Source organism: Crinia signifera, chromosome 1, assembly GCF_055691185.1.
Source record: "Crinia signifera chromosome 1, ASM5569118v1, whole genome shotgun sequence".
NCBI classification, from domain to species: Eukaryota; Metazoa; Chordata; class Amphibia; order Anura; family Myobatrachidae; genus Crinia; species Crinia signifera.
The window spans coordinates 114,257,486-114,280,788 of NC_139217.1; the positions used below are offsets into that span (position 1 = coordinate 114,257,486).

The 23,303-nt window shown below is 46.4% G+C and overlaps 1 long non-coding RNA gene across 2 annotated transcripts in view; it reads right to left on the reverse strand.

Annotated features, from left to right (window-relative positions):
• Positions 1-23,303, reverse strand: part of LOC146059574 (uncharacterized) — a 93,972-nt gene that overhangs the window by 52,200 nt on the left and 18,469 nt on the right. For both annotated transcript variants that reach the window (XR_014470279.1, XR_014470280.1), the window contains exon 2: positions 22,551-22,771. This is a non-coding gene — a long non-coding RNA (uncharacterized LOC146059574). The remainder of the gene's footprint in view (positions 1-22,550; positions 22,772-23,303) is intronic.

Below are 23,303 nucleotides of genomic sequence, written 5' to 3' on the forward strand. Positions count from 1 at the left end.
CAGTCCCAATGGATCAGGCAGCGTGTATAGAGAACATGCTGCTCGATCTGTCTGTATATATATCTACAGATCAACTGATCTGCAGATATATCTACAAGGGTGTACCCAGCTTTACAGTATATTTAATTTCTACGATCTCAGTCCCAATATTCAGCTTCATTAGGAGTAATCAATGGTTGTTTGGATTTAATGACTGACCTTTCCTTTTCATACATTAGTGAGTAATAGGACAGACTGTCACACTTTTGTTTGTTTGCCCTTGCTATCCATAGAGAATTGTAGTGGAGATAATTATATGGGCCGTGTATGTGCACTAAGAGCTTTTGTTCCTCAGTCACACCTCTAAGTGCACTGAGCCATAGAATAGTCACCGAGAGACTGAGGCTGAATAGGATTAGGGATCTGCAGGGACTGCTCTGTGGAGTTTCTGCTACTGTATTCCTGCTGGAATTGTGTATCTATTTCTAGTGATAAAACCGTGCTTGTATGTACTGTCTGCCATAAAATGTTAGGGTAAGTTAATTGTCAAATACATATGGGGATAGAGAACCAGAAATAATCATAGCATGGTACAAGTGTTCCGATCATAAAAATAAAAAGAGGAAGACACAATGCAAAATAGTGGTTTCAATTATTTACTTAGTAAGCATTTAAAACAAATACATTTTATTAGGTATATATGTATATGAACCTAAACATGTCCTTTTTAAATTTAAAACATGTATTTATTAAGTTATTAATATAGTATATACTGGGATGCCGGCAATTGGAATTGGATCCAGCCGCCGTGATCAGCCATGTGATCGGTGAGTAAGAAAAAAGACAAAAATAAAAGTAATCCTAACCTGCACCCAGGAACTTGGCAGTCGGCCCCCTGATCGTTGTGCTCATTCTGTTACCCCCCAGTTCAGTAAAGTGATGCTGTTAAGCTGGCGTGTCACTGTACAGCACCGGGGGTCACAGGGAAGCACAGGATCAGTTGTACAGCTGCCATCTTGAAATGATCATTGTGCTGGCGGCAGGTAATATTGTGTGGGAAGTCATGTGGGGGTACGGTAGACGGAGGCAAGAGATGCAGCAGAGCGGAGTATCACAAAAAATAAGCATAGAACTACCGTAAGTGGATCAGGGGTGGAGCTTTTGGTCGAGTTTATCACAACAGATTTGCATCTGAGATGTGGATTGTGATAGGTAGACCTTTAAGAGAGCTACAAATAGATGAATGTATCCCCAAACCCCAGGAACTCCAGCAGTCAGGCCACCAGACTCAGACTTATTATGCCACACCCTTTACCAGTGATCACACCCCCTTTAGCCGTGGCCACACCCCCTAGTTCACCTGTATTGTTTTTTTCACTGCCAGATGCTGCATGGAATGTGCAACGTCTGTACCCACCTTTTCTCTCCCTCCCAATAAGTTTCATGTGTCCTATATGATTTAATATTCCAAGCACACATCACGGGGTCTGGAAAATTGGAGCATCTCTCACTTTCCTTTTTTATTTCTCTGTAATCTCTTGCTGACCTCCCTCCAGAGCCGGCCCTAGCCTAAATGACACCCTAGGCAAGATTTTGGCTGGTGCCCCCTAGCACCGCCACTAGTTCCGCCTCTGACCCTTCTCCCCTTTCCCAGCACCATCAACCCTCATCATAGCAGTCAACATTTTGGTGCTCCTACCCGCAATATTTTAAATAGAAACAGTGCACACATTCGGTGCGCAGCCCAAACAGGGGTGTGTTCTTGCTGGGAAGGGGCATGGCCACACAATAGTACCCACAATTCAAATTATGCCACACAGTAGTGCAACTTTATTCACATTATATCATGCGATGGTGTCCATTATTCACGTTACAACAGACAGTAGTACCACTTTACCTTATATGCATTACTCCTCACATTATTCACATTATACCCTTAGAAAAAAATCCTGAGAAAATATTGTATTTTAAGCACCTCCATGGCCACGCTGCAACCCAGCACAAAGCAGCGTGTGCTGGGCAGAGGAGAAGAGCTGCAGCTGCTGCTGTCACTTAAGGGGATGGGGCCCGGGGCCCCCACTGGGCCCTTCCATCAGACTTTGGCCTGGGTAATTTGTACCCCCTACCCCTTTCTCTCGGCACCCCTGATACCACACAGTAATGCCCCTTACACATGACACACATTAATAATGTCCTTATAAACATAATGCCCCTCACATGTGCCAACCTTTATTAATGCCCTTCATACACATAATGACACACACAATGCCCCTTACACATATGTTGCACATTATTAATACCCTTATACACATGACACACATAATGCCCCTTACACATATGTTGCACATTATTAATACCCTTATACACCTGACACACATAATGCCAGTTACACATGTCGCACATTAATAATGCATTTATACATGAAACACATAATGCTCCTTACACATAAGCAGAACACTATTGCACAACCAACCCACCCGCAGACAGCACTCGCACAGCCGCTAACACTGTGACCTCTGCCTCTGCTTGAATACAAATGTTTCCTCATACATCTTGCCTCAATAGGCCATGCAGCTCCTGGCCAGTTCTGCTAACGTTGGGTGCCTTTTTTGCTGAAAATTCATCTTATTTGCATTGTTATGTGACCAGTACAAACAAGGAGCTTCTGATGATTAAAATGATATGTGGCAATACCTATATTCTGTGTGTGACTGTGGCTGAACCTGCATATGGAATGCTATGTTACAGGGATTTCCATGAATACACTATTTCATATGCAGATACAGCCTCACTCACACACAGAATATAGGCATGCTGCATATCATTTTAGTCAGCAGATGCTGCTGGTGCCCCTAGGCATTCCAAATGCCCTAGGCATTTGCCTAGTTTGCCTATGCCTAGGGCCGGCACTGCCTCCCTCTTGTCCGCCACTAATACGGAGCCTGTATATTTCTCCAACATGCAGATTCCCTGAAACACATTGAATGTACCGGATATAGCAACAGCAGTAATATCACCGTCTCCACTAGCAACACTTTCCCCGGAGGCAACGCAAACTTCTTCCAAAACTTTCTTTGTACTTTTTTCCTGCTTTCAGATATTCCTCAAAGACTATTTCAAGAGGAGCGGATTGCAAATTATGTTTGCTAACAGATCTTGTGTGTCTCCACGCTGCCATGCTCCACCTCCACCTCACAGAGGTCTGCAACCCAGGGGGATATGGTCGCTAGGGGGATCTACCGGCATCTCCCCCTTTGTGATATATACCCCTCCAAATGCAATACGTTCCTTACACATTATGCCACACGAAATGAGCAGAGTTTCACATTCTGACACGGGGCCATAAAAAAAAAAAAACATCCCATTTAACAAGGATCAACAGGGACCCTCTGTCCCTGTCGTGTACCCCCCAACCCGCCGCTCTGTCTTCCTGCCTCCTCCACACAGCTTTCATGCCAGACGAAAGGTCCTCAGTCCTGCATTGCGCCGGTGCGTGGTGACGCCACCCGTGTACCAACGCAATGCACTATTGGGAACGCTGAAACCAGAAGAGGCTTCAGAAGGAATGTTGAGGTAACGGGTGCTTAATACTTTAGAAAAAGATAGCAATCTACCAGCGGAACCTGGTGCATAGATGCATACAAATAATATCCACACTTTACCCCATGAATGATAAGCGGTGCATCCTTATTGCCATCTTGCCTTATCGTTCGCTGAATTTTTATGAGCCCCCTCACGTCATACTTGCCAACCCTACTGAAATAGCGTGCAAGGCTCCAGAAAATCAGAGCCCCCCCCAGCCTCCTGGAAAGGCCACAGGGATCAGATGACACTATTCATGCTGAACTGCATCATTGTGCGTAATACCATCATTGTGCAGTGGGGGCGTGGTCACAATTACACAGTTGGGTGTGCCGCGCCCCTGGACTACCTCCTCATGTTAACCCGCCCCCTATCTCACACAGAGAGGGTAACCAGAAAGTCGGCGACCCTGTACTTGCCTACTGTTCCAGAACGTCTGGGAAAACCTCTAACTTTGGCCTTTCAAGAGGTCTCCTGGCGATCAATAGGGGCTCAACTTGGTAACTCTGACATCTTTGCACCCTCCTTAGAATCTATGGGGGTTACGGCTGCCGTCAGAAATAAAGGGAAGGACTAAACCAGATATTTGCAATATCTGCTGCAATCCCTCCTTCATACATGGCGGTGATATTAAATATGTGCAGTTAACCTATGAAAATGTCTGATTGCGAGAAATATTCCACATTATAATTAATAAATAAGCATTTATATACCTTATATAAATATCCAAAGTTCATGACGTAACACCCCAAATAGCGATCACCACTTCTCTCAAATTACTATAATTCTAATTATTTCCATGTACCTTCTATACACCTCAATATTGTCCGACCCAGATTCTCTTCCCCCATCCCATAAATAACATGTACACACTTCCCCAGCGCCATGGTAACATGCACACTTACTTTAATACGGTATCTTCTATCCCAAGTACACAGTAACACCTTACACTACACTTCCATAACACATATCGTCATTAGTTATTATATTCTTGTTTTCATCCTTCCGTACACCCCTAAACCAAACAGTACAACTTTCCACAACATACGTACAATTACCCCATTCGATTCCTTGCACAAACTGGCCAAACCTGCCATACCTCATAAGGGGAGTACACATGGAGCGATTTTTGCTAGGGTGCGATTTTGACTAAGCGATTTTGTCTATGGGTGATTTTGACTATACTAGAATTAACATACGGGTTGCAATTTAATTGCAGATCGCCTAGTGAATATCTCCCTCAGCAGTGAATACCAGCGATTTTGACTAGACAGCCAGTGATTCTACTCAAAATATTCTTGCCTGGCAACTTTTTTTACTAAGCGATATTATAGGGCGATTGTTCTAACCTTGACAGCGATCTTTACTAACCTTCTAAGCGATTTTGACTATGTAGGATCGCTCCATGTGTACACCCCTATACACAAATTCCCAGTTCCAAGAAAGATGCCCCCGAGTGTCTCCCACTGCAGGCCACTCAGGAACACGGAGTTTAGCTCATTTAGAGGTCTGCTTGTGACTCTGAAAAGGGCCATTCCTTACCACTACTGCCTGCATTTTCGGCGACACTCACAGAAAATGTTGGGGTGCTGCAGACAAAACATGAAGGCTGTCAATCATCTTGCCAAAAGCCTGTGATAGCTAGCTTGTTTTCAATGGGACCTCGTTCATGCGCACAGTGTATTATATGCATGCGCGTGTACAGTGCGCAGGGCCGGATTAACAATGGGTCGAATGGAGTTGCAGCTCCAAGCCTCCATTGTAAATAGGCCCACAGGACACTGACAGTTTTGACAGGAAAAATCTTTTTCCTGTGACAGACTGACTGTGGCCATCCTCTCCCATGCCCCCCCCCCCCCCCCTCCTCCGGCTGCAGCACTCTCACCTGATATCAGTGGAGCCTGGCGTGCAGGCAGTGTGATGGTTGCCCCTCCTTTCAGCACTCTCCTTCTCCGGGGTCCTGAGCCTGCCACTCAGTCACAAGCTCCACCTCCAGACTACACGAGGAGCTGCTGCATGAAGCCTGGCAGGTAATGTAATGTGTTATGTGATGGCTACTTGATGAGTAGCATCAATTAGTGTGTATACTGTATTGTATGAGTGGTGTGTATTGTTTAGGTTGTGATGTGTGTAGTGTGTACATGTGGTCGGTGTGTGTGTACTGTGTGTGCGTATATATTATATGATGTGATGTGATGTGTGTGTATAGATGCGGTGTGTGTGTACTCTGTGTGAGCATAGATGTGGTGTGTGCTCTTTCTCTCTCACCTGTTCTATCTTCCCCCTGCCCATTCTCTGTCTCTTAACAATCTCTTATAGTGTGTACACACAGTACAATTTGCCTTCCGATATGCCTTCCTTGACGATATAGTCAACATCGGATCGGAATTGGATGCAGATCGCAAGGGTTTTAACCCTTGCGATCCCGATACGATCCCTTTGCGCGTTCACGTATCGCAAGGCAGAAAGTCTTGTCTGCCTTGACTATATAGTGCAGATCTGCACTATATAGTCAGACTTGTATGCAAATCGGATGTGCCTTGGGATCCGATCCCGATCCGATCTGATCGGATCGTGGATCGCATCTTAAGGCATATCTGACAGTGTGTACACACCATTACTCCAGCTCCATCTCATCACTTAATCTCTCTCTATCCCTGGTCTGTCTTTCTCCTCAATCTCTCTCCTCTTTCCCCACAGTTTCCCTTCCACTCCCCCCTCTCTCTTCCTGAGACCTCTCTCTCTCCCTTTTACCCTCTCTCTCTCATGGTGGGGCTTTCAAAATGTTGCTATAGTTACACCAATGTGTGTTTGTACTGTGTGTGTATATATTTGGTGGTGAATCTATGTTTGGAAATGTGTGCACGTGTGTGTGTGTGTTTTTTGTGGTTATAGTGTGTAAGTGTGGGGCATTTATTATGTATATAAGTGGCATTGCTACCATGGGCATTTCTTTTGTATATAGATGGATCTGTTACTGTGGGCATTACTATGTATATAAGCGCTACCGAAACTGTGGGTAATTATTATGTTTATAAGTGGATCTGGTACCATGGGCATCCATTAGTTATATAAGTGGTTCTGCTACCTTGGCATTTATTATGTATATAGATGGATCTGTTACGGTGGGCATTTATTATGTATATAAGTGGTTCTGCTACTGTGGGCATTTATTATGTAAATAAGTGCGTCTTCTACCATAAGTATTTATTATGTATACACAGTAGATGGATCTGTTACTGTGGGCATTTATTATGTATATATGTGGTTCTGCTACTGTGGGCATTTATTATGTAAATAAGTGCTTCTGCTACCATAAGCATTTATTATGTATACCCAGTAGATGGATCTGTTACTGTGGGCATTATTATGTAGATAAGCGCTACCGCTACTGTGGGTAATTAATATATAAATAAGTGGTTTTGGAACCGAGGACATTTATTTTGTACATAAGTGGTTCTGGTACATTGGGCATTTGGTATATAAGTAGATCTGCTATCGTGGGCATTTATTTGGTATATAAGTAGATCTGCTATCATGGGCATTTATTATGTATATGAGCAGCAATGCTACAGTGGTAATTTAAAATGTGTAGGCAGCGCTGCTATCGTGGGCATTTATTATGTGTATAAGTGGCACTGCTACCATGGGGATTATTCTGAGTATAAGTGGTTCCATTAGACCATATGGGGTTCGGCCTTTTGTAAATTGCAGCTCCAGGCCCATGTGGACCTTAATCTGGCACTGACCGTGCGCATGCGCAGCCTATCGATAATAGGTCTGTGAAATCGCAGCCCTGCAAATAGGTCTCAAATCAGGCCCAATTTGTAGGGTGGATCTATTTATGAGAGGTAATGCAAAGATTTTGTATGGGCGCCGCTTTCAAAGGATAGGCTAAGTTACTGTACTCTCCTCCTCTCTTACAGCCTGTGTTTATTTTTTTTATTTATTTACAAAATATTAAAACTTTATTGACAAAACCAATATATGCAGAGGGACAGGCTGCTATTATGATGTCACAATGGCTTTGTGCTACATAACCCAGCTCACTGCACAGACAAGTGTCTTTGCTGTAGGCTCACTGGACAGTAAGCATCTATTACTCACTGTACAGAGTTAGCAGCTATTACTTGGTATTTGCTATTAATTAGCATCAAGTTAATATTGAAATGGATTCCTCTAACAACAGCTATTGGGAATCTACCAGTCCATGGACTGATGAAGAAGAATATAATGAAGAACAGGGTGTAGGTCCTGAGGGAGAACCACCCACTAATAATTCAGTTTTTTCGGGATCTATGACCGAAGATCTGGGAGAACAACAATGCGGCGAGCATTTCTATGAGCTAAGACCGATGACGGCTGCAGAAACTGAGGAGGAAACTCTCATGGTGACCAGAGAGAATGGAAAAGTGGAGATTGCGATGTTCGGTGATACTATCATGCATCGCTTTGACCGCTATGCTCCTCATAATGGCTGGATGGAAATGCAGATGGAGTACTATTCAACGTGGACCCTCGATGTGAGAGCAGAAAGGGACACCAATGCCACTGATGAGCCTGACACCGGGAATGGAGATAATGGCAGCCTGGTTGCAGAGACCAATGCCAAACTGGAGGAAGTGGTAGAATCTCTTCCCAATGACACGGTACAGGCAATAGAACACCATGCTGAAATAAAGCAGAAAAATGCTGAACTGAAAGATCTGCAGCATCAGCAGAAAGAGATCCGTGGCAGACGTTGTGATCAGACCAAACGCTTCTGGTGGCAACGACTAATAAGACGGATTGGAACATCAGTGCTGAATGTAATCCACAGACGCAACAGGGTCGCGCCCATTGTATGAAGGTTTAAGGGTGAGCTCCAATATATTCCAACTGTTCCTAATGGACCATTATTGTTGGAGCTCTCATGCCCAAATCATCATAAACCTGAACAGAAAAGAAAGCTGGGGATTAGGGCTACTGGCGACACCCCAATAAAAAAACGACATTAGGCAGCCACCCCATGGGTGTGTTGGAAGAGCTGCTAATCCTAACCATACCCCCTTAGTGCCTATCCCTACACCTCCCTTCTTAGTTCCTAATCGTAACTATACCACCTTAGTGCCTAAGCATACCCCCTTAGTGCCTTACTCTAAGCTCTCTCCCCATCCCATTTTCTCTCTCTCATCTTTTTCTCTCCCCATACCCCCTTAGTGCCTTACCCTAACCATACACTCTTAGTTCCTAACCCTACCCCGCAGCCTATCCCTGATCTCCCCCACCCCCTAGACTAAATATGACCATACGGCAAGAGCTTGCGGCGGGATGTTCTAACATCCGTAGTCCGTTTTCGCCCCCCTCGGCCGGGCATGCTAGGAGAGATTTATGACGGATCCCTCACACAGTGCTGTGGAGAGAAGCCACTTTAGCTGTAGCCACGCCCCCTAGTTCACCTGTATTGTTTTTTTCACTGCCAGATGCTGCATGGAATGTGCAAAGTCTGTACCCACCTTTTCTCTCCCTCCCAAGCACACATCACGGGGTCTGGAAAATTGGAGCATCTCTCACTTTCATTTTTTATTTCTCTGTAATCTCTTGCTGACCTCCCTCTTGTCCGCCACTAATACGGAGCCTGTATATTTCTCCAACATGCAGATTCCCTAAAACACATTGAATGTACCGGATATAGCAACAGCAGTAATATCACCGTCTCCACTAGCAACACTTTCCCCGGAGGCAACGCAAACTTCCCCGGAGGCAACGCAAACTTCTCCCAAAACTTTCTTTGCACTTTTTTCCTGCTTTCAGATATTCCTCAAAGACTATTTCAAGAGGAGCAGATTGCAAATGATGTTTGCTGACAGATCTTGTGTGTCTCCACGCTGCCATGCTCCAGCGCCACCTCACAGGGGGATATGGTCGCTAGGTTGACAGGCCTAAGGTCAACAGGGTCGGAAGGTCGACAGAAGCATTAGGTCAATAGGCAAAAGGGCTAGATGAGGTTTTTCAGGGTTTTTTTCTTTTAAAAAAAATGATCAGATGGGGCATGGAGGGAAAATATAATAGTGTGCCAAGTGCAGCGAGGCACTGTGCCCAAAGCACAGCGGTACACTGATATGGTGTCCATGTCAAATTACTAGAGATGTGCGGCGGGCACTTTTTCGGGTTTTGGTTTTGGATCTGGATCTCCCTTCGTGTTTTGGATCTGGAATGGTTTTGGCAAAACCACCCTTGCGGGTTTTGGTTTTGGTTTTGGATCTGGATTTATTTGGAAAAATGCTAAAAATTGCTAAAATAATAGTTTTCAGGCCTGTTTTTGCCCCTAAAGTGTTATTAAGCTCAATAACATTAGTTTCCACTCATTTCTAGTAAATTTTGATCACCTCATAGCTCACAAAATCGTTTTCATTTACTGTAGTAGGGCCAAAAGGTTATCCTGAGGTAGCTGGATGTCTAGGCTAGGCGACAGCAGTGGGCATCACATACAGGTGGACCTTACACTTCCAACCTGGCACATGTTAGAAGCAGAGCAGCACTGCAGGGGCAGATAGGGTGGCAGTTGAAATTGTCCTTGTAGCTGCGCTCCTCTGTTAGAAGAACCTCCACACAAGTACCAAGAGCCCAATGTGGATTGATTTTGCAGTTTGGCATGTGCAGCCAAGGAACAGTGGGCGTTTGGTGCAGCATTGACTGTGTCTGCAAGTTAGTATCTGTTTGTATCAGTTTAATATCTAATAAGACCACTATCTGGCGTGAGGTCAAGTGGTTTCTGGATGCTGGGAACAGTTGCCTGCTTATCAAGCTTGAACAGACTGTATAGGCGTGCATTCCACCACTTCACCACTTGACGTGTGTTCCTCCCGAAGCCACGCGCTTGGTCTAGTACGCTGACCATCAGCAGCTGTTGGGCCTTCTTCTTCCCAACCAACCATCCATCAATCCATCCATCATATCCCAATGATATGACCAATTCATGTGTGTTCCTCCCAAAGCCAGGCACTCGGTCTAGGAATGGATAAGACCATGGATGTGCCTGAGGACATTTTTTCATCCATTATGGATGAGGTGGAGAGCGAATCACCCATCTCCCCACCATTCATCCATCAGATGCCTAAAAAGTCTTTCTTGCTCCGAAGAGCCAAAAAAGACGCAAAAAGACGAGGAAGGAAATGATTGGCGGTGGCCCCCCCACCCAATAAATATATATATAATAATTAGAGAAATGGCGAAGACCACGGATGTCTCTGAGGACATATTGTCATCCATAATGGATGATGATGGAGAGTGAATCACCCATCTCCCCACCATTCATCCATCAGATGGCCAAATATTTACTCTTGCTCCGAAGAGCCAAAAGACACCAAAAGACGAGGTAGAAAAAGATTGGCTGGGGCCCTCCCACCCAGCCCGACATCCGGGACATCCCATCCAATAAATATATATGATAATTAGAGGAATGGCGAAGACCAGGGATGTCTCTGCTCCAAAGAGCCAAAAGGCACCAAAAGACGAGGTAGGGCCCTACCACCCAGCCTGACATTTACATGTCCGATTGTACAAAACAGAAAGAAAAATGACCAAGCCATAGTACAGAAATGCAACAGAAAAATCTACCAAATGATCAGTCTCCCAGGAAAAGGATCTGCAATGGAACCTCTGCAGAGAGTACAACTTACTCCACGCCCAAAAAGCAAAAGGTGATGAAGTCTTCAGAAAAGTCTTCCGAAAAGAAAAGTGAGGAAACCAGGGTGAAACGTCGATTAAGTGCAAAATCACCAACTGCTTTCCAACGTATTGACCAAAGTCCTGTAAAAAAGAGTCCTGCAAAAAATTTTGTACAAGAGTCCTACGAAAGACTCACCACAAAAGGAAAGCAAAGCGCTTGTCAATTCAAGTCAAAAAAATAAAAGGCGAGAATATGTAAAAGATATATTTAGTATCTGTTTGTATCACTTTAAAATCTAATAAGACTCCTATCTGGCCTGATTTTCTGATTAATTATTAATTGATAATATAATAAACTGATTGGTGTACTGGGGAACATTTCCAGTCGCCTCTTCATTTATCACCTAATTGGTGGAGGGGAGGGGGGTAGTTGGTGGCAGATGAACAAATTCCTCCACCTCTCTAGGACCCCAGGTTTGGAGATCTAGTCCACCCTAGACTGTGGTGTTTGTGAGGTCAATGAGTCTGCGACATCTGTCACCCAATTTACCGCTAAGGTTAATTTGTTTGGTATGGCTGGCTAGAGCCAAAAAAAGATGAAAAAAGAAGAAGAAAAACATTTGCTGGGGCCCTCCGACCCAGCCATCCATCCGGGACATCCCATCCAAAAAGAAGTACGATAATAATAGTTAGGGTGAGTTCATGGATGTCCCCGATGACATCATTGAATCTATAATAGATGAGGTGGCGAGATAAATCACCCATCTCCCCACCATTCATCCATCAAAGATTTTAAAATTAATGACGCTCCAAAGAGCCCACAAAACGACGCAGAAAGAGGTGCAAGATGACATTGTCCTTGGGCCCTCCCACCCACCCTTATGTTGAATACAGGACATGCACAGTTTAACAAACCAATCATTTCAGCGACAGGGACTGCAGCGGGAGGGACTGTCAACTGTGGCTGAAATGATTGGTTTGTTTGGGCCCCCACGAAAAATAAAAGGCAATGGGCATTGCACAAACTGGCTTTACAAGAGGTCATCCTCAGCGTCAGATTCCTCAGCCTCATCCTCTTCTTGACACACAATTAATTCGTCGTCGCTGGAATCAACCAATACAGGAGGACTGTGTGCAGTAGGAGGACGTAAGTGTTGGCGAAGGAGGTCCAGTTCGTGGAATTTGAAATTCATTTTTATGAAGAGCATCTTCTCCACGTTTTGTGGAAGTAACCTCCTACGCCGATCGCTAACAAGGTTCCCAGCTGCGCTGAAGACTCTCTCAGAATAGACACTGGAGGGTGGACAACTTAAATAAAGCAAAGCCAGTTTGTGCAAAGGATGCCACATTGCCTTTTTTTCCTGCCAGTAATGGAATGGACAGTCTGACATACCTATATTGATGCTATCAGCAAAGTAGTCATCCACCATTCTTTCAATGGTGATAGCATCATAGTCTGTGGCAGTCGACGTGTCCATGATGCTAGGAAGCTCCTTCAGTCCGGACCAGATGTCAAATAGATTTCGGGACTGAATAGCAGTCGGTCTTTTAGGAAAATTTAGCTTTTTCCTCGCAACCCCTGTGGTAGAAATTGAAGGAGAAGTTGTGCGCCTGCCACGTTCCACTTCAGCTGACAATTTTTGGACCAAGAGGTCTTTGCACCTCTGCAGATTTGTTCCCATTGGTAACAAAGACACGATGTAAGACTTAAACCTAGGATCCAGCATTGTCCCCAAAATGTAAAGATCTGATTGTAAGACATCCGCGACCCTTGGATCGTTGCAAAGGGAACTAATGGCGTGATCCACTAGCCCAACATATCTAGCAGAATCAGTGTACTTCAACTCCTCCTTCAATTTCTCCAACTGCTTCTGCAAAAGGCCTATCAAGGGAATGACCTGGCTCAAGCTGGCAGTGTCAGAACTAACTTCGCGTGTAGCAGCCTCAAAGGGCTGCAGGATCTTGCACACCACGGAAATTATTCTCCACTGAGCTTGGCTCAGGTGCATTCCCGTTCCTCTCCCTATGTCATAGGTCGAGGTGTAGCTTTGGATGGCCTTTTGCTGCTCCTCCATCCGCTGAAGCATATAGAGGGTGGAATTCCACCTCGTGACCACCTCTTGCTTCAGCTGATGGCAGGGCAAATTTAGCTTTTCTTGCAAGTCTTGCAATCTCCTGCACGCACTTGCAGAATGGCGAAAATGTCCACAAATTTTCCGAACAACGGACAACATCTCTTGAACACCCCTGTCCTTTTTCAAGAAATGGTGCACCACCAAATTTACTGTGTGAGCAAAACATGGGACATGTTGGAATTCGCCCACATGTAATGCACTCACAATATTGGTGGCATTGTCGGATACCACAAATCCCGAGGAGAGTCCAAGTGGGGTAAGCCATTGCGCAATGACTTCCCGTAGTTTTTCTAGGAGGTTTTCCGCTTTGTGCCTTTTACTGAAACCGGTGATACACAGTGTAGCCTGCCTCTGAATAGCAATGGGAGATGATGTTGCTGCTGCTGCTGCTGTTGGTGCTGCTGCTGAAGGCAATACATCCACCCAGTGAGCAGTCACAGACATGTAGTCTTTTGTTTGCCCTGTTCCGCTTGTCCACATATCCGTGGTTAAGTGGACAGTGGGTACAGAGGCATTTTTAAGGACAGTAACAACGCTTTTTTTAATGTCTGTGTACAGCCTGGGTATTGCCTTCCTGGAGAAGTGGAACCTAGATGGAATTTGGTAACGGGGACACAGGATCTCTAGCAACTGGGTAAAACCCACAGAATTAATTGCGGATACTGGACGCACGTCTATTACCAACATAGTTGTTATGGCGTCAGTAATACCCTGTGCAACGGGGTGACTGCTGGCATACTTCATCCCCCTTTCAAAGGATTGACTTACAGTCAGTTGCTTGGCTAAGTGATCAGGACTAGCATTCCTGGTCCCTTTCCTTGAAGCAGCAGCAGCAGCAATAGCAGCAGCAGCAGCAGAAGCAACAGGTGTACCTGATAAGGATGCTTCTGAGGAATCCAGGATAGGAGAGGATTCAGTCAGGATCATGACATTGGGTGCAGGACTACTTCCCAATCCCATAATCTCTGAGGATGGGGATGATGCAGTTGTTTGAGGAGATTGCAGGACCTTGGATTTAACAGAGAAAGGGGAGCAGGACGGTGACGCTGGGCGGGCTGCTACATGTTTGTTCACAGTTTCTTTTGACAAAAACTTCTGATGGATGCGCTGCAAATGCCGTAACAGTGAGGAGGTCCCAAGGTGCTGCACGTCCTTACCTCTACTTACAATAGCTTTGCAAACGCTACACACGGCTTGACAGTTGTTGTCCGGATTTGGGTAGAAATAATTCCATACATACGAGGTGGATTTTTTGGTCTTTTGCCCTGGCATGACAATGGGCTTTTCCACACCCCGGACAACAACTGTCTCCGTCGGTGCCTTAAAACAAACAACATCATCCCCAACATCGTCATCATCCGCATCCCTCTGTGTGCCAGCTTCACCAACAGAATCCACATCCAATTCCTCAGAAGCATCCTCAATAACCAGGTCAAAATCTTGACTGGGGATGCTCTTGCACACACTTGCAGAGGGCATGCAAATGGTGGAATGAACCTCCTCTTCACAAACAGTATTTGAAAGGTCCGGCTCACATATGGCATCCACGGACACACTTAGACTCTCCTCTGGGATTTGTGACATTTGTGAACTCGCCTTTGTCTTAAAAACTTTCATTCTTTTTTTTGTAGTAGCAGAAGGGCTACCATCATTCTTCTGAGACGCTGTACCATCAGTCAGAAACAAAGGCCAAGGCCGTAGCCTTTCCTTCCCACTGCGTGTGGTGAACGGCATATTGCCAATTTTATTTTTCTCCGCACGTGACTTAATTTTTTTTTTATGGACCATTGTAAAATTTGATTTCTGCTTTGCTTTTACATGGCCTCTAGGCCTTTGACCATCGGCCTTGCCATCATGAATCTGACTGGTGGTAGCAGCTTCAGAAGTTCTATCAGGTTGCTGATCTCCCACTATTTCCTCCTCCATCATCCTCCCCCCAAAAAATTTTTTTAATACTTTTATTTATTTTTCTGATTTTTTACACTGAACACAGCCTGTGACACTGGACACTGCCCCTGGTCACTGGACACTGCAGCACGACACAGCCCGTTACACTGGATATATGTCGTCACACTGGACACAGGATATATGTCGTCACACTGGACACAGGATATATGTCGTCACACTGGATATATGTCGTCACACTGGACACTGGATATATGTCGTCACACTGGACACAGGATATATGTCGTCACACTGGACAATGGATATATGTCGTTACACTGGACACAGGATATATGTCGTCACACTGGACACAGGATATATGTCGTCACACTGGACACAGGATATATGTCGTCACACTGGACACAGGATATATGTCGTCACACTGGACACTGGATATATGTCGTCACACTGGACACAGGATATATGTCGTCACACTGGACAATGGATATATGTCACGCTGGACACAGGATATATGTCGTCACACTGGACACAGGATATATGTCGTCACACTGGACACAGGATATATGTCGTCACACTGGACACAGGATATATGTCGTCACACTGGACACAGGATATATGTCGTCACACTGGACACTGGATATATGTCGTCACACTGGACACTGGATATATGTCGTCACACTGGACAATGGATATATGTCACGCTGGACACAGGATATATGTCGTCACACTGGACACAGGATATATGTCGTCACACTGGACACAGGATATATGTCGTCACACTGGACAATGGATATATGTCGTCACAGTGGACACAGGATATATGTCGTCACACTGGACACAGGATATGTCGTCAGTCGTCACACAGGACAGGACACAGGATATATGTCGTGAGTGACTTGTGACACTGGACAATGGATAAGATATAGGCCGTCACACTGGACACAGCCCCTTGTATTAATGCTGCCCCTGTACACAGTGTACTACTCAGCAGCACTGCAGCCCCTGTGTGTGAGCACTGCAGCACTGAGTTAGTTAGTTAAATCACAAAAAAAACAAAGGGTTCAGGGCTTAACACAGGGCTTAGGGCTAAATAAATCACATCAGGGCACGGGCCACAGGACAGCCCCTGGACAGTGGACACTGCAGCCCCTGCGTGTGAGCACTGCAGCACGACACAGGATATATGTCTTCACACTGGACACAGGATATATGTCGTCACACTGGACACAGGATATGTCGTCAGTCGTCACACAGGACAGGACACAGGATATATGTCGTGAGTGACTTGTGACACTGGATAAGATATAGGCCGTCACACTGGACACAGCCCCTTGTATTAATGCTGCCCCTGTACATAGTGTACTACTCAGCAGCACTGCAGCCCCTGCGTGTGAGCACTGCAGCACGACACAGGATATATGTCGTCACACTGGACACAGGATATGTCGTCAGTCGTCACACAGGACAGGACACAGGATATATGTCGTGAGTGACTTGTGACACTGGACAATGGATAAGATATAGGCCGTCACACTGGACACAGCCCCTTGTATTAATGCTGCCCCTGTACACAGTGTACTACTCAGCAGCACTGCAGCCCCTGTGTGTGAGCACTGCAGCACTGAGTTAGTTAAATCACAAAAAAAAACACAGGGTTCAGGGCTAAATAAAATAAATCACAACACAGGGCTTAGGGCTAAATAAATCACATCAGGGCACGGGCCACAGGACAGCCCCTGGACAGTGGACACTGCAGCCCCTGCGTGTGAGCACTGCAGCACCTAGTTAGTTAAATCACACTACAGGGCTCAGGCCACAAGTCTACAACACAGGGCAGTGAGGGCAGGTCACGGAGCACAGCACGGAGCACATGGCACGGAGCACAGCACAGGGCAGTGAGGGCAGGTCACGGAGCACAGCACGGAGCACATGGCACGGAGCACAGCACAGGGCAGTGAGGGCACAGGTCAGGTCACGGAGCACATGGCACAGAGCACAGCACGGAGCACACGGAGCTTCCCAACCACCCTCTTCCCTCTCCAAGATTGGAGTGAAGATGGCGGGCGCGCGTGCATCTTTTATAAGATCCCGCTCCCGCGAGAATCCGACAGCGCGATGATGACGTTCGGCCTCGTTATTGGTCCGGAATTCAGGCGGGAACACCCGAGCCGGCTCGGATCTGGCCCGGATCCCCGATATTCGGATCTGTCGGATCTCGGGGATCCGGACCCGCTCATCTCTACAAATTACGTTGACATTCGGGACAAACAAAACATTTAAAAAACTTCCGTTGTCAACCTAATGCTTCTGACGATTTTTGACCGTAGGCCTGTTGACCTATTTCATGTGTCAACCTAAGCCCTGTCGACCTAATGCAAAGGTGGCCGGACTTTCACAACCCACGATCAATTTTTTGTACTTACTGGGGATCTACCGACATCTCCCCCTGTGTAATATATACCCTTTCAAATGCAATACGTTCCTTACACATTATGCCACACGGAATGAGCTGGTATTCACATTCTGACACAGGGGGCCATAAAAAACATCCCATTTAACAAGGATCAACAGGGACCCTCTGTCCCTGTCGTGTACCGCCCCCCCACCCGCCGCTCTGCCTTCATGCCTCCCTGCCTCCTCTGCACAGCTTTCATGGCAGATGAAAGCTCTGCAGTCCTGCATTGCACCGGTGGTGGTGACTTTAGAAAAGATCGCAATCTACCAGCGGAAGGTCCATAATCGACCGGTAGATTGGTATCAACTGTTTGGCCACCCCTGACCTAATGTATGTCAACCTTCATACTTTCAGCCCTATGACCCATACCTGGTGCACAGATGCATACGAATAATATCCACACTTTCCCTCATGAATGCTATGCGGTGCATACTTATTGCCATCTTGCCTTATTGGCATATATTCAATGCCGTGGGCGAGCGGTGACTGCGAGCAGGACTTTTTGCTCGCAGTCACCGCTCACCCTGTCAGTATTCAACTGACCCCCCCTCATTCGCAAATTCCCCCTCGCTCCGTTTTTTGAGCGAGGGGGAATTTGCGAATGTGCCTCCAAAAGCTGCGAGAGCCGAGGCTAATTACAGCGAGTTTGCTGCACTAGCCGCGGCTCTCGCAGTTTAGGGGAATCCTCGCAGTTCTGTGACTGCGAGGATTCCCCCGGAACGTTGCATAGTGCGAGCGGCCAGCGCGGGGGTTAAACTGCGAGGATCACTGGTTTTCTGTGATCCTCGCAGTTTAACCCCCTTGCCGGCCGCTCGCACCGGCATTGAATACTGCACATTGTCCGCAGGATTTTTATGCGCCACCTCACGTCATACTTGCCTACCCTACCGAAATAGCCCGCGAGGCTCTGAAAAATCAGAGGCGATATAGCCCGCGAGGCTCCGGAAAATCAGATTACCGAAATAGCCCGCAAGGCTCCGGAAAATCAGAGAGCCCCCCCATCCTCCTGGAAAGGTGTGAAAGGCCACAGGGATCAGATGACACTATTCATGCTGAATTGCGTCATTGTGCGTAATACAATCATTGTGCAGTGTGGGCATGGTCACAATGACACAGTTGGGTGTGCCACGCCCCCTGGACTACCTCCTGATGTGAACCCGCCCCCTATCTCTCACAGAGAGGGTAAACAGAAAGTCAGAAACCCTGTACTTGCCTACTGTTCCGGAACGTCTGGGAAAACCTCTAACTTTGGCCTTTCAAGAGGTCTCCTGGCGATCAATAGGGGCTCAACTTGGTAACTCTGACATCTTTGCATCCCCCTTTGAATCTATGGGGGTTACGGCTGCCGTCAGAAATAAAGGGAAGGACTAAACCAGGGCGGGCGCCACCACTAGGCAGGACTAGGCATTTGTCTAGGGCACCGGCCATTGGAGGGGGTACTGAGCCGCCGAGGAGAGGTACCATAGAGAGGTACCAGAAAGCAGAGAACGGAGACTTGGAGCAGGTGAGTCTGTGATCCTCCCTCTCTCTCCCCCCCATCCCGCTTGTGAATCAACGCTTGCCCCCCCCCCCTGCAGTATCGCCCGCACCCCCCCCCCGTGCCGCAGTATCGTCCGCAGACTTCGACACACACACACCCCCCCCGGGCGGCGCAGTTGGGGGGATTTGCCTGGGGCGGATGGGGGACTTGCACCAGCCCTCCGGCTGCCATCAGAAATAAAGGGAGGGACTACAGTAGATATCAGCAATATCTGCTGCAATCCCTCCTTCATACATGGTGGTGATACTAAATATTTGCAGTTTTATATACCTTATATATATATATCCAAAGTTCATCACCGTAACACCCCAAATAGCGATCTCTACTTATCTCAAATTACTGTCATTTTAATTTCCATGTACACCTCAATATCGTCTGACCCAGATTCTCTTCCCCCATCCCATAAATAACATGTACACACTTCCCCAGCGCCATGGTAACATGCACACTTACTTTAATACGGTATCTTCTATCCCAAGTACACAGTAACACCTTACACTACACTTCCATAACACATATCGTCATTAGTTATTATATTCTTGTTTTCATCCTTCCGCACACCCCTAAACCAAACAGTACAACTTTCCACAACATACAGATGGCGCCGGGCTTGTCTTTGCTGGGGATGGCGGAGGACTCGCCACCCGCCATCCCCCGCCCCGCGCCATCTGTATGTCGGAAGGGGACGCGCGTGCACGAGGTGCACGCGCGTCCCGTTCCGACGGTGCTTTTCCCCGGGTCCCCGCCGGCTTCCCCGGGTCCCCGCCGGTCCACACCGCCCCCCGCAGCCCTGTCGGTCTCACTGAAGCTGGGGACGGGCAGGACTGCACCCGCCGCGCCGCCTCGCCGCCCGGCTATTGAGACGCTCGTGCGTGGGAAACGCACGAGCGTCTCATTCAGCCAGAGCGCCAGATTGCTGGCGGATCGCCAGGGACACGGTCCTGGCGCTCCGCCAGCAATAATAAGGCCGGCGCCATCTGTACGTACAATTACCCCACTCGATTCCTTGCACAAACTGGCCGAACCTGCAATACCTCATAAGGGGTGTACACATGGAGCGATCTTTACTAGTGAGTTATTTTGTCTATTTTGACTATACTAGAATTAACATACTTGGTTAGTATTCATTGCAGATCGCCTAGTGAATATCTCCCTCAGCAGTGAATACCAGCGATTTTGACTAGACAGCCAGTGATCTACTCAAAATATTCTTGCCTGCCAATTATTTTTTATAACAATATTATAGGGCTATCGGTCTAACCTTGACAGCGATCTTTACTAACCTTCTATGCGATTTTGACTTTGTAGGATCACTCCGTGTGTACACCCCTATACACACATTCCCTGTTCCAAGAAAGATGCCCCTGAGTGTCTCCCACTGCAGCCCACTCAGGAACACAGAGCCAAAATGCTCTGTTCCTGGACATCCTTGCCAGTTGCAGTTGCTGAGGTGGGACTGCACCACTGTCGCAAATTCAAATAGGGGAGCTGCACCAGCCAGTGAGTCCGGACAGTGGTGTTTGGGGTGGCAGTTGGTGTGGCTCCCGTATCTGAATTTTGGACTGTGCTGCATCTTTGTAACTGCAACTGGCATGGTTTTCCAGAAACAGAGCATCTTGTCCCTCCTGGAATGGGTCATGTTGGGAGGTATGTATACAGTACATATTACATAGTGATTTTACAAAAGAACATATAGCCATTTACACCAGTCCCTGCCTCAGCGGAGCTTAGAATCTATCCCCAAAATGTGGTCATCAGCACTTAAAACTATTCATATTTTCCAGGTTGTTTAGCAGGTGCACAGGTGTACTCATTACACACTGACACATTTTAAAATATTTACAGGTGGAGCTAATTATTTCACTAATGCTTCTGTGAGGAAACTTGGAAAACATGAACTGTTTGGGGTCGTGAAGGCTACTGTAAGTTAAAGAACCTTGCTCAAAAGCATGGACATATAACCACATTAGGGTGAATTATTTGGCACACTTAATGAACACAGAACTTCTCAGACTCCACCATTACAGTCTAGGTTTAAAGGATAACATGGTTGAGCATAGGTGAATAAATTATTTAACATTTAAAAAACTTCCGTTGTCAACCTAATGCTTCTGACGATTTTTGACCGTAGGCCTGTTGACCTATTTCATGTGTCAACCTAAGCCCTGTCGACCTAATGCAAAGGTGGCCGGACTTTCACAACCCACGATCAATTTTTTGTACTTACTGGGGATCTACCGACATCTCCCCCTGTGTAATATATACCCTTTCAAATGCAATACGTTCCTTACACATTATGCCACACGGAATGAGCTGGTATTCACATTCTGACACAGGGGGCCATAAAAAACATCCCATTTAACAAGGATCAACAGGGACCCTCTGTCCCTGTCGTGTACCGCCCCCCCACCCGCCGCTCTGCCTTCATGCCTCCCTGCCTCCTCTGCACAGCTTTCATGGCAGATGAAAGCTCTGCAGTCCTGCATTGCACCGGTGGTGGTGACTTTAGAAAGAAAGATGCCCCTGAGTGTCTCCCACTGCAGCCCACTCAGGAACACAGAGCCAAAATGCTCTGTTCCTGGACATCCTTGCCAGTTGCAGTTGCTGAGGTGGGACTGCACCACTGTCGCAAATTCAAATAGGGGAGCTGCACCAGCCAGTGAGTCCGGACAGTGGTGTTTGGGGTGGCAGTTGGTGTGGCTCCCGTATCTGAATTTTGGACTGTGCTGCATCTTTGTAACTGCAACTGGCATGGTTTTCCAGAAACAGAGCATCTTGTCCCTCCTGGAATGGGTCATGTTGGGAGGTATGTATACAGTACATATTACATAGTGATTTTACAAAAGAACATATAGCCATTTACACCAGTCCCTGCCTCAGCGGAGCTTAGAATCTATCCCCAAAATGTGGTCATCAGCACTTAAAACTATTCATATTTTCCAGGTTGTTTAGCAGGTGCACAGGTGTACTCATTACACACTGACACATTTTAAAATATTTACAGGTGGAGCTAATTATTTCACTAATGCTTCTGTGAGGAAACTTGGAAAACATGAACTGTTTGGGGTCGTGAAGGCTACTGTAAGTTAAAGAACCTTGCTCAAAAGCATGGACATATAACCACATTAGGGTGAATTATTTGGCACACTTAATGAACACAGAACTTCTCAGACTCCACCATTACAGTCTAGGTTTAAAGGATAACATGGTTGAGCATAGGTGAATAAATTATAACCTCGAGACTTCCGGCAGGCGGACCCACCAGCCTGGCCGCATTTTATAGTTCTCCCCAGGTGCCTCCTACCTTATACTATCGTAGATAGGAGAGACTGGTAGTGCCCCAGCTGACATCAGGGGTTCCTGGGGAAACTGCAGGCAAGCGTGACTCTCATCCTGGCCCTTTGCATCGCTCCCTACACTGGAGTACAGCCGCAATCTTGGATTTTGGCTGGACATCACAGCTCCTTTCTCTCCCCCCAAACGTACTTCGGGATGCTTGGTTGAGTATGTCTCAGCCTCTTTCACCTATAAACAGATAGGGGTGGTTATTTTACTAAATAAATCATTACATTATACTATTTTGGATAAATTATTGGCCCCCGAGGCCATTATCTATTCATTAAATTACAGTTAGAAGGGCTATTGTATACAATTGTTACTATTTATGCTCCAACTGGCCCTAATAATTCTTTTTTTTCTGCTCTATTTGTTATCCTAAAGATTGGGCTGAGGGGGATATTATACAGGGTGGGGTTTTTAACGTTGTGTTGAATCAGTTTCTGGATAAATCGGTTGGTATGGGATGAAGTAGCACACCATGAAGCTGTAACCCTTCTTTTAAATTCCCTTCGACTTTCAGATCCTTGGAGATACCAGCATCCAGTAAAACGTGACTACATGTTTTATTTGCACCCACCCCATACCTCTTCTAGGGCGAGATTCACCAAACACAAAAATGCTGTAAAAACCCTGTTTTCGGGGTTTTTACTGCATTTCCATATGCAGCAAAGCCCCACCGCCGGGGCTTCACTGCGGGGGGTTATGCCAGTTCTAGATG